At 37.5% G+C, this 10,772-nt stretch overlaps 1 non-coding gene and 1 pseudogene across 1 annotated transcript; both read left to right on the plus strand.

Moving 5' to 3' along the window:
• The first annotated feature begins 450 nt into the window (after positions 1-450).
• Positions 451-523, plus strand: TRNAG-UCC (transfer RNA glycine (anticodon UCC)). The gene has a single exon. It is a non-coding gene; the product is annotated as a tRNA-Gly (tRNA).
• A 558-nt stretch (positions 524-1,081) lies between these two features.
• On the plus strand, positions 1,082-2,008 carry LOC136118346 (prohibitin 1 pseudogene; annotated as a pseudogene).
• Positions 2,009-10,772: the final 8,764 nt, after the last annotated feature.

Raw genomic sequence — 10,772 nt, forward strand, 5'->3', positions numbered from 1 at the left:
ATTTCACTCCACAACAAAAGTTCATGCACTTTCATGTCCCATTCACTCTTATAAACAACATTTTGGTTTACATATATACGTGTCATACGTATACACACACACACATATATATGAAAAAATATATAGGATGTATATGTACAGTCTGAAAAATAATAAAACGAACACCTCCTGTACCCACCACCTAACACCCAGCCTAAAAAGTAGAACCTGAGCAGGACCTCAGAAGCACCATCTCCCTCCCCAGTCACTTCCTCCTCTCCCCCGCACTGTTATCCCGAACTCTGTGTAAATCATTCCTTTGCTTTTTCTTTTTAATGGTTTTCTAATACCCACATATGCATCCCAAGATAGTATAATTATTTGCTTATACCTATTTCAAAACTTTTTATGAATGGAATCATTTAGTATATATTCCCTTGTGATTTAAAAAATTTCTACATACTGTGGAATTCCCCGGTAGTCCAATGGTTAGGACTCTGCACTTCCACTGCAGGGGGCCCGGGTTTGATCCCTGGTTGGGGAGCTAAGATCCCGCAAGGTGCATGGCATGGCCAAAAAAAATTAAAAATTAAAAATTCTACATATTTCTTTAATTCATGCATGTTTATGTGTATAGTTATAGTTCATTTTCACTGCTGTATTCTTCTGTACAACTATACCACAGTTTTATTTATATATTCGACTTTTAATGGACATTTGGCCTGTTTCAATTTATGACTATGAATATCGTAAGGCATACCTTCTGCTGCAGATGGAAGGGTTCTTCTGGGGGTGGGGCTGTGAGGCTGGAGGGAAGATGGGAGGGTTTCCACTTCTCTGGGAGAGGAGCCGCAAAGTTGGAGGGAATGTACATCAAACTTTATTAATTTTTAGAAAAAAACAATGTATTCCTCTTACTGCACTTTCATTAAATAAAATCCTATTCAGTCTCCTCTCCATCTGCTAGTCAAACAGAGCTCCACAGGCTATTTTCTTATAATGTCGCATAATGAAATTTCAGAGCCTGGGCCTGAAAAGTATTTTTTTTCATTACTCAGAGGTGAGTGCTGTTCCCTGCTCCCACATAGCCACTGGGAGGACAATGCTCAACATCACAAAAGTGGTTCAAAGAATCTGCTTGACAGGTGAGAATGTAGGGGATCGGCTGCCTCGTGTCAGAGGGGAAGGGGGTGAGCCCGGGAGGAGCCAGGGCTTGCGAAAGTGTGAGTGGGTCCAGCAGAAGGAGACAGTGTTTGAGTCCCTCGGCAAGATCAGCCTGGCCTTAGCTGTTGCAGGAGGCGTGGCAAAAACTGCCTTGTATAATACAGATGCTGGGCACAGAGGTATCCTATCACCTTTGACCCGTTCTGTGGAGTGCAGGACATTGTTGTAGGAAAAGGGACTGGCTTTCTCATCCCTTGGGTACAGAAACCAATTATCTTTGTTTACCGCCCTCCAGCACGTAACGTGCCAGTAATCACTGGAAGCAAAGATTTACAGAATGTCAACATCACCCTGCGCATCGTCTTCCAGCCGGTTACTAGCCACTTCCCCGAATCTTCACCAGCATCAGAGAAGACTCTGATGAGCACATGCTGCCGTCCATCACTACAGAGATCCTCAGATCCGTGGTGGCTCACTGTGACGCTGGAGAACTTATCACCAGAGAGAGCTGGTCTCCAGACAGGTGAGCAATGACCTCATGGAGCAAGCAGCCACCTTTAGGCTCATCCTGGATGACATAACCCTTGACACATCTGACCTTCGGAAAGGAGTTCCCAGAAGTGGTGGAAGGCAAACAGATGGCTCAGCAGGAAGCAGAGAGAGCCAGATTTGTGATGGAAAAGGCTGAGCCGCAGAAGCAGCAGCCATCATCTCTGCGGAGGGCGATTTCAAGGCGGCAGAGCTGATAGCCAACTCACTTGCCCCTGCAGGCGACCGCCTGATGGAGCTGCGCAAGTTGGAGGCCTCGGAGGACATCACGTACCAGCCCGCCGGGCAGTCGGTGCTCTTCCAGCTGCCCCAGTGAGGCCCACACCTCCTGAGGCCATCTGGACCACAGCCCTGATGATTCTCAACGTCACATTCCCTCTTCCACCCCAGAAATCACTGTGAAACTTCATGATTGGTGTAAAGTGAAGGAAATAAAAGTAAAATCACTTCAGATCTCTAACTACTCTATCAAAGACAAAAAAAAAAAAAAAAAAAAAAAGAACCTGCTTGTTTGGTTCAAAACTTTTAACGGAATGTGTCCTGTTCTCCCATGTAAAGTGGACACATGTGACTCTTCATCACTATCGGCAACTCAGAGCAGCAGGGTCTTGTTCGTCTCCTATGACTTTAGAAATTGTTGCCATATCCTGTGAAAATAACCACCATGTGAAAATAACCTCCAAAGAAACCAATATTTTGTTGCTTCTCTTAATTCACTGACTTAATTATAATGTTATAATAAATTGTCTCAGTATTCCTAAAAGTTATAGATACTTGAAAAAAACTTCTCTTACAGATCAGAAGAGGATCATGGCACTTTTCTCTTACATGCATCATGGAAAAATCAAAGCCCCTGCTAGATATGTTATAATATTTAACAAATCATCTGAAAGTCCTTGTATCATCTTGTCAACACTGGGTAATCAAAATTGTTTTCCAAGGCAGCTGTAACACTCTCCAATCCCACCAGCAGATTTTCATTCCCATTACTCCACACCCTTGCCTAGACTTGATATTGACTAACTCCTTAATGTTTGCAAGTCTGGTAGGCATAAATTGGCATCTAGCTGCACATCTAATTTGCATTTTCCTGACTATTAATAAGAGTAAGAATCTTTCTATGTTTCTGGGCCTTTTTTTTTTTTTCTGTGAAATGTCTGTCCTATCTTTAGCCTACTTTTCTGTTAGGTTATTTATCTTTTTCTTACAGATTTGTAGAAAATAGTTACATATTCTGGCTACTCTTCTTTGACAATTCTATGTGTTACAAATATTTTCTCCCAGTTTGTTATTTGTCTTTTCACTGTCTTTAAAGTGTGTTTCTTGTTTGTTTGTTTGTTTGGTTGGTTGTCTGGGGCCATGCTGTGGCAGTGGAAGCATGGAGTATCAACCACTAGACCACCAGGGAAATCCTAAAGTATGTTTTGATAAACAAGTTCGTTTTAAAGTAGTCAGTAATATCAGTATTTTTCTCTTTTTTTTTTTTTTTTTTTTCGGTACGCGGGCCTCTCACTGTTGTGGCCTCTTCCGTTGCGGAGCACAGGCTCCGGATGCACAGGCTCAGTGGCCATGGCTCACGGGCCCAGCTGCTCCGCGGCATGTGGGATCTTCCCAGACCGGGGCACGAACCCGTGTCCCCTGCATCGGCATGCGGACTCTCAACCACTGCGCCACCAGGGAAGCCCAGTATTTTTCTCTTTGGTGAATATTTTTTTAATCCTAAGAAATCCCTCTCTCCGCCTAAATTGGAAAGATATTCTGCTACATTTTCTTCTCAATATTTCAATCTTTGCTTTTTGTATTTAAGAATTTAATCCAACCAGAATTGATTTTGTGTGTGTGTGTGTGAGTTATCTATTTCTTTTTTTCCATATAGGTAACTATTTGCCCTAACACAATACGTTGAATAGTCTACCCTTTACCCACTGACCTACAAGTTCCATTTCCATTAATCAAGTTTCCACATATATGTGAATCTGTTTCTGGGCTCTCTAGTTCCATTGGTCTATTTACTGTCTACAGACTAATGGTACACTGTCTTAATTACTAAGCCTTTATAATAACTCTCAATATGTGGTAAAGTAAGTTTCCCCATCTTCTTTTAGAAGTTATTTGGTTATTCTTGGCCCTTTACTCTTCCATGTATATTTTGGAATCAAATTCTCAAGTTACATACCCACACACAAATCCTATTGGAATTGCATTGAATTCATTTATCAATTTGTAAAGAACCAATATCTTTATGATATTGTCTTTATCCAAAAACATGATCCATCACTCCATGTATACTGACTTTCAGTGTCCTTCAATAAAGTTTTATAATTTTCTCCATAAAGGGCTCTCATGTATTTTGTTAGCTATATCCCTATGTTCCTTATATCTTTTTCTTGCTAGTGTAAATGATATCTTTTATTTCTTAATTATATTTTTCAGACTCATTGTTCCTCATATGTAAAAATGCCATTGACTTTTTCATTTTTTTAGAAAAATGATAGATGTTATTTTTTTAAACAGATTTGAATTAATAGAAAAATTGATCAGAAGAGTTCTCATATACCGCCTCTCACACACATACTTTCCCCTACCATTAACATCTTACATTAGTGTGGCACATTTATGAATTGATGAACCAGTTAATACATTATTATTAACTAAAGTCCATTTATATTAGGGCTCACTGTTGTGCTATTATACAGTTCTATGGGTTTTACCAAATGCATAATGTCACATATCCACCATTGAAGCATCACACAGAATAATTTTACTGCCTCAAAAGACCCATGTGAAAAAAACAAAAGACCCATGTGCTCCACTTATTCTTTTTCCCACCCCCTCTAATCCCTAAACCACTGGTGTTTTTACTGTCTTTCTATTTTTCTTTCCCAGAATGTCATGCAGTTGAAATCATACAATATGTAGTCTTTTCAGACTTGGCTTCTTTCACTTAGCAATATGTATTTAAGGTTCCTCCATGTCTTATCGTGGCTTGATACCTCATTTTTTTTTTTCTGAATAATATTCACTGTATGGATGTACCATAGTTTGTTTTTCCATTCACCTACTGAAAAACATCTTGGTGGCTTACAAGTTTTGGCAATTATAAATAAAGCTACTATAAACATTCATGTGCAGGTTTTCGTGTGGACTTAAGCTTTCAAATCCTTTGGGTTCATACCAAGATACATGATTGCGGGATTATATGTTTAGCTCTGTAAGAAATTGCCAAACTCTCCAAAGTGGCTGTACCATTTTGCATTCCCACCAACAATAAGTGAGAGTTCCTGTTGCTCCACATCCTCATAAGTGCTTGGCATTGTCAGTATTTTGGATTTTGACCATTCAAATAGATGTACAGTGGTATCTCACTGTTTTAATTTGCGATTCCTTAATGACATAGGATGCTGAACGTCTCTTTAATGCTTATTTGCCACCTGGATATCTTGTTTGATGAGGTAACTGTTAGATCTTTTGCCCATTTTTTTTTCTTTTCTTTTTTTTTTTATTTTTTGCAGTACGCGGGCCTCTCACTGTTGTGGCCTCTCCCGTTGTGGAGCACAGGCTCCGGACACGCAGGCTCAGTGGCCATGGCTTACAGGTCCAGCCGCTCCGCGGCATGTAGGATCCTCCCGTACCGGGGCATGAACCCGTGTCCCCTGCATCGACAGGAGGACTCTCAACCACTGCGTCACCAGGGAAGCCCTTGACCACTTTTTAATTGGGCTATTTGTTTTCTTATTGTTGAGTTTTAAGAGTTCTTTGTATATTTTAAATAACAGTCCTTCAGCAGATATTTGTTTTGCAAATATTTTCTCCTACCTGTGACTGCAATTGTTTTTTATAGGTAAAGTTTTTTCCAGCAATTTTGCCAAACTCTCTTGTTAGTTTTAATTATATATTTGAGATTCTTTGGAGTTTTTTACATAGTCAGCTATATCATCTGCAAATCATGACAGTTCTGTTTCTTCCTTTCAAACCCATATAATTTTAACGTTGTCTGTTATTTATTTATCTCTATGCCTTTAGTTAAGACCTCCCAAGCAATGTTTCCTTGATCTTAAATGAAAGTTTTTGGCCTTTCAAGTTTTTGTCAAGTTTTGCTTCATGTACTTTGAAGCTCTATTATTGGGTGCCTAGACATTTAGAATTATGTTCTTAATGAATTGACCCCTTTATTATTATGAAAATCTCTTTCTTTATCCCTGGTTATATTCCTTGCTCTGAAGTCTGCTTTGGTATTAATATAACCACTCTTTCTTATGATGTTTTTTATCTTTTTCCATCCTTTTATATTTTCAATTTGTGTGTCATTATATTTAAAGTGGGTGTTTTTTTTTAAACCTACAGCATATAATTGAATCTTGCATTTTTATCCCAGTGTGACAATCTCTTAGATTGGAGCTCTTGGACTTTCGCGTGGAATGCAGTTATCAATATGTTTCCGTCTAAATCTACCACTTAGCTTTCTTTTTTTTTTAACCATTTGTCCTGTGTTTTGTTTCTTTATTCCTTTTTCCTGACTTCTTTTGGATTTATTTAGCACAGTTTAGTATTCCATTTTATCTACTTTATTAGCAATCTGTCTTTGGGGTTTTTTTTTAATTATTTTTCTAGGGCGGTTTTAGGTTCCTATGTCTTTGGGTTTTGTTTTGTTCTGTTTCTAGTGGTTGCTCATGGTTCACAACTTGCATCATTACCTCATCACTGTCTACACTCAACTAATATTATACCACTTCACATATTATTGTTAGAACCTTAAAACAGTATACTTCAATTTTTTCTCTCCCGTTCTCTGTGCTAGTTTTCATACATTTTAGTTCTATGTATGTTATAAACCACACAATACTTTGTCATTGTTTTTGCTTTAAAATGGTTACCTTTTATTTTATTTTATTTTTTTTTACCATATATATATATATTTTTAATATCTTTATTGGGGTATAATTGCTTTACAATAGTGTGTTAGTTTCTGCTTTATAACAAAGTGAATCAGCTATACATATACATATGCTCCCATGTGTCTTCCCTCTTGCGTCTCCCTCCCTCCCACTCTCCCCATCCCACACCTCCAGGCTGTCCCAAAGCCCCGAGCTAATATCCCTGTGCCTTGCAACTGCTTCCCCCTAGCTATCTACCTTACTACGTTTGTTAGTGTGTATATGTCCATGACTCTCTCTCGCCCTGTCAAAACTCACCCTTCCCCCTCCCCATATCCTCAAGTCCGTTCTCCAGTAGGTCTGCGTCTTTATTCCTGTCTTACCCCTAGGTTCTTCATGACATTTTTTCCCTTAAATTCCATATATATGTGTTAGCATACGGTATTTGTCTTTTTCTTTCTGACTTACTTCACTCTGTATGACAGACTCTAGGTCTATCCATCTCATTACAAATAACTCAATTTCATTTCTTTTTAAGGCTGAGTAATATTCCATTGTGTATATGTGCCACATCTTCTTTATCCATTCGTCCGATGATGGGCGCTTAGGTTCTTTCCATCTCCGGGCTATTGTAAATAGAGCTGCAATGAACATTTTGGTACATGACTCTTTTTGAATTTTGGTTTTCTCAGGGTATATGCCCAGTAGTGGGATTGCTGGGTCATATGGTAGTTCTATTTGTAGTTTTTTAAGGAACCTCCATACTGTTCTCCATAGTGGCTGAACCAATTCACATTCCCACCAGCAGTGCAAGAGTGTCCCCTTTTCTCCACACCCTCTCCAGCATTTATTGTTTCTAGATTTTTTGATGATGGCCATTCTGACTGGTGTGAGATGATATCTCATTGTAGTTTTGATTTGCATTTCTCTAATGATTAATGATGTTGAGCATTCTTTCATGTGTTTGTTGGCATTCTGTATATCTTCTTTGGAGAAATGTCTGTTTAGGTCTTCTGCCCATTTTTGGATGGGGTTGTTTGTTTTTTTGTTATTGAGCTGCATGAGCTGCTTGTAAATTTTGGAGATTAACCCTTTGTCAGTTGCTTCATTTGCAAATGTTTTCTCCCATTCTGAGGGTTGTCTTTTGGTCTTGATTATGGTTTCCTTTGCTGTGCTAAAATGGTTACCTTTTAAAGAAACTTTTAAATGACAAAAAATATTTAAAATCTACCCACATATTTACCACTTCCAGTGTTCTTTGTATAGATCCAAGTTTTCATCTGACATCATTTTCCTTTCACATGAAGAATTCTTTTAACCTTTCCTGTGATACAGTGGTTTTCTTGTAGTTTTCAAAATTTTGAAAAAATTTAGTCATTATGTCTTCAACTACTTTTTCTGCAGTGCTTCCCCTCACCTCACCCTTTCTCTTCTCCTTCTGAAAGTCCAATTACACATATGTTAGAATGCTTTGATATTGTCACATGGCCAAATGCTCTGATCTTTTCCCTAGTCTTTTTTCTCTGTGTTCTTTAGTGCAGATAGTTTCTATTCTATTACTATGTGTTGATGATGATTGATATTTTCTTCTGCAGTGCTTAAACTGCTATAAATCCCAATATGTGAAATTTTTATTTAGTATATTATATGTTTTAGTCTCCAGAAATCTTCCATCTCTCCTCATTCTGTTCATGTTTTCCTTTAAATCCTTGAGCATATTTATAATAATTATATTAAAGTTCTTATTTGCTAATTCTATCATAGCTTTCATTTCTGGTTTGTTTGTTTTTAAATTCTGTCTGTTTTTATTGACTGATTTTTCTTCTGGTTGTGGGTCACATTCTTCTGCTTATTGGCATACATAATATTTTTTGATTGAATGTTATATGTTTCAAATGTTACATTGCTGAGTGTCTGTATTTTAAAGGATGTTGAGGGTTTTTTTTTTTTTTCTGGCTGGCAATTAAATTACTTGCAGATCAGTTTGATCTTTCCGAGGCTTGTTTGTAAGCTTTTATGGCTGGTTCGTAGTAGCCCATGCTCTAGGGGTGGCTTAGCCCTTCTATTAAGGTGTGACTCTTCAGGTCTCACTATGGAGTACCCCAGATGATTAACAAGGCCTTTCGAGTCTGACTGGTCAGACTCTGTCCTGTGGAGCTCTGGGAATTGTTTAGCTTAAAGCTTCCAGGTCATTCTTTGCCCAGATTCATGGAGTTTCACCCACTTCTTTGTCACTTAGTATCAAGCAAAGTCTCAAGGTGACCCCTATGGAGAATGCTGGATCTCTTTTCTCTACGTAACTATATCCTCTCTAGAACTCTGTCCCACAACTTGCAGCATCTTCTGCCTTCCTGAACTCTGAACCCTATCTTCTCAACTCAGTGACTCGTGCTCTGCTTGGGAACCCCCTCCCTACACTGTGGTCCAGAAGGTGCCTACAGGCAGAAAGCCAAGGCAGTTGTGAGGTTCACCTCACTTACTTCCTTTACCCCCTTCAGGGATCACAGTCTTGCACTGCCTGTGTCCAATGTCTGAAAATAGTTGTTCCACATCTCACATTCGATTTTTTAGATGCTTACAGCAGGAGAGCAAGTTGGAACCCTATTAGTCCATAATGGCCAGAATCAGAAGTCTCTTTTAATTTCTTAATGTGGTGAATTACATTAATTGATTTTCTAAATAATTGATTTTAAACTTTGCATTCCTTGCACATCTGGCCTAAACCCAACTTCCAACTTGGTCATTATATCTTCTTAATGTATTGCTGGATTTAGGATAGATAGACAGGAGCACAGACCGGTAGGTAAGTATATATATAGATAAGTAGATAGATAGGTATTCTAAGTTCTGGGTGAAATTGTCATATAATTTTCCTTTCTTGAAATGTCCTTGTCTGATTTTGGATTCAAGCTTGTGCTGGCCTTATAAAATGAATTAGGAAAAGTTTCTTCTGTTCTCTAGAAAAGTCTGTGTATGAGCAGAATGGTAAATTCCTTAAATGTTTCGTAGAACTAGGCTGTTAAGCTGACTGGACCTGATGATTTCTTCATGGGAATATTTTAAACTATTGATTCAATTTCATTAATAATTACAAGATTATTCAGATATTCAATTGTTTCTCAATTCTATCTTTTGTCAGTTATACTTTTGTAAGAATTTATCCATTTTATCTATTTTTTCAAACATAGTGCATAAAATTGTTCATAATATTCTTTTGTTACCATTTGAATTTCTTCTAGATATATAGTTATGTCCCCTTTTTTATTATTAATATTTTTTCCTTTTTCTCTCTCTCCCCTCCCTGACCCTTCTCTTTCAGTACTGCCAGTTTGGTTTTTCCGTTTTACAAGTTTTTTTTTTTTTTTTTATTTCAAAAGATTAACTTTGGGGTTTATTTGTACTCTCTTATATGACTATATTGTCTGTCATTAATTTCTGCTTTTGCTTTTTTTAATGCTCCTTCTTTCTCTTTATTTTTTGGTTTATTATGCTATTCTTTGTTTTTCATGAATTCTCAGCTACTTTCAGAATTCACAATCTTGTTGTCTAATTTAAATCATATATTTTCCTCAAAAGATTGTGTTCCTCAGGTTCTGTTACATAATATTGGTGATATCATCTAGCTCAGAATAGTTTCTAGTCTTCAATATTACTTATTCTTTTTTTAAAAACATCTTTATTGGAGTATAATTGCTTTACAACAGTGTTAGTTTCTGCTGTATAACAAAGTAAATCAGCTATACGTATACATATATCCCCATATTTCCTCCCTCTTCTGTCTCCCTCCCACCCTCCCTATCCCATCCCTCTAGGTGGTCACAAACCACCGAACTGATCTCCCTGTGCTATGCAGCTGCTTCCCACTAGCTATCTATTTTACATTTGGTAATGTACAATATTATCTATTCTTTAACCCACAAGTTTTTTTTAGAATTATGTGCATTAATTTTAAAACTCATGAGAATTTTCTAATTATCTTTTATTGATTTTCCATTTAATTGCATTGTAGGCCAAAAATGTTGACTGTATACTAATTCTTTGAAAGTTGTTAAGGTTTAATAGCCTACTGCATGATTAATTTTTTTCTTCCAGTTTTATAGAGATATAATTGACATACAGTGCTGTATAAGTTTAAGACGTTCAGCATAATGATGGGACTTACATACAGCATGAAAAGTTTATCACAGTAAAGTTTAGTGAACATCC

This window comes from Phocoena phocoena, chromosome 1, assembly GCF_963924675.1.
Source record: "Phocoena phocoena chromosome 1, mPhoPho1.1, whole genome shotgun sequence".
NCBI classification, from domain to species: Eukaryota; Metazoa; Chordata; class Mammalia; order Artiodactyla; family Phocoenidae; genus Phocoena; species Phocoena phocoena.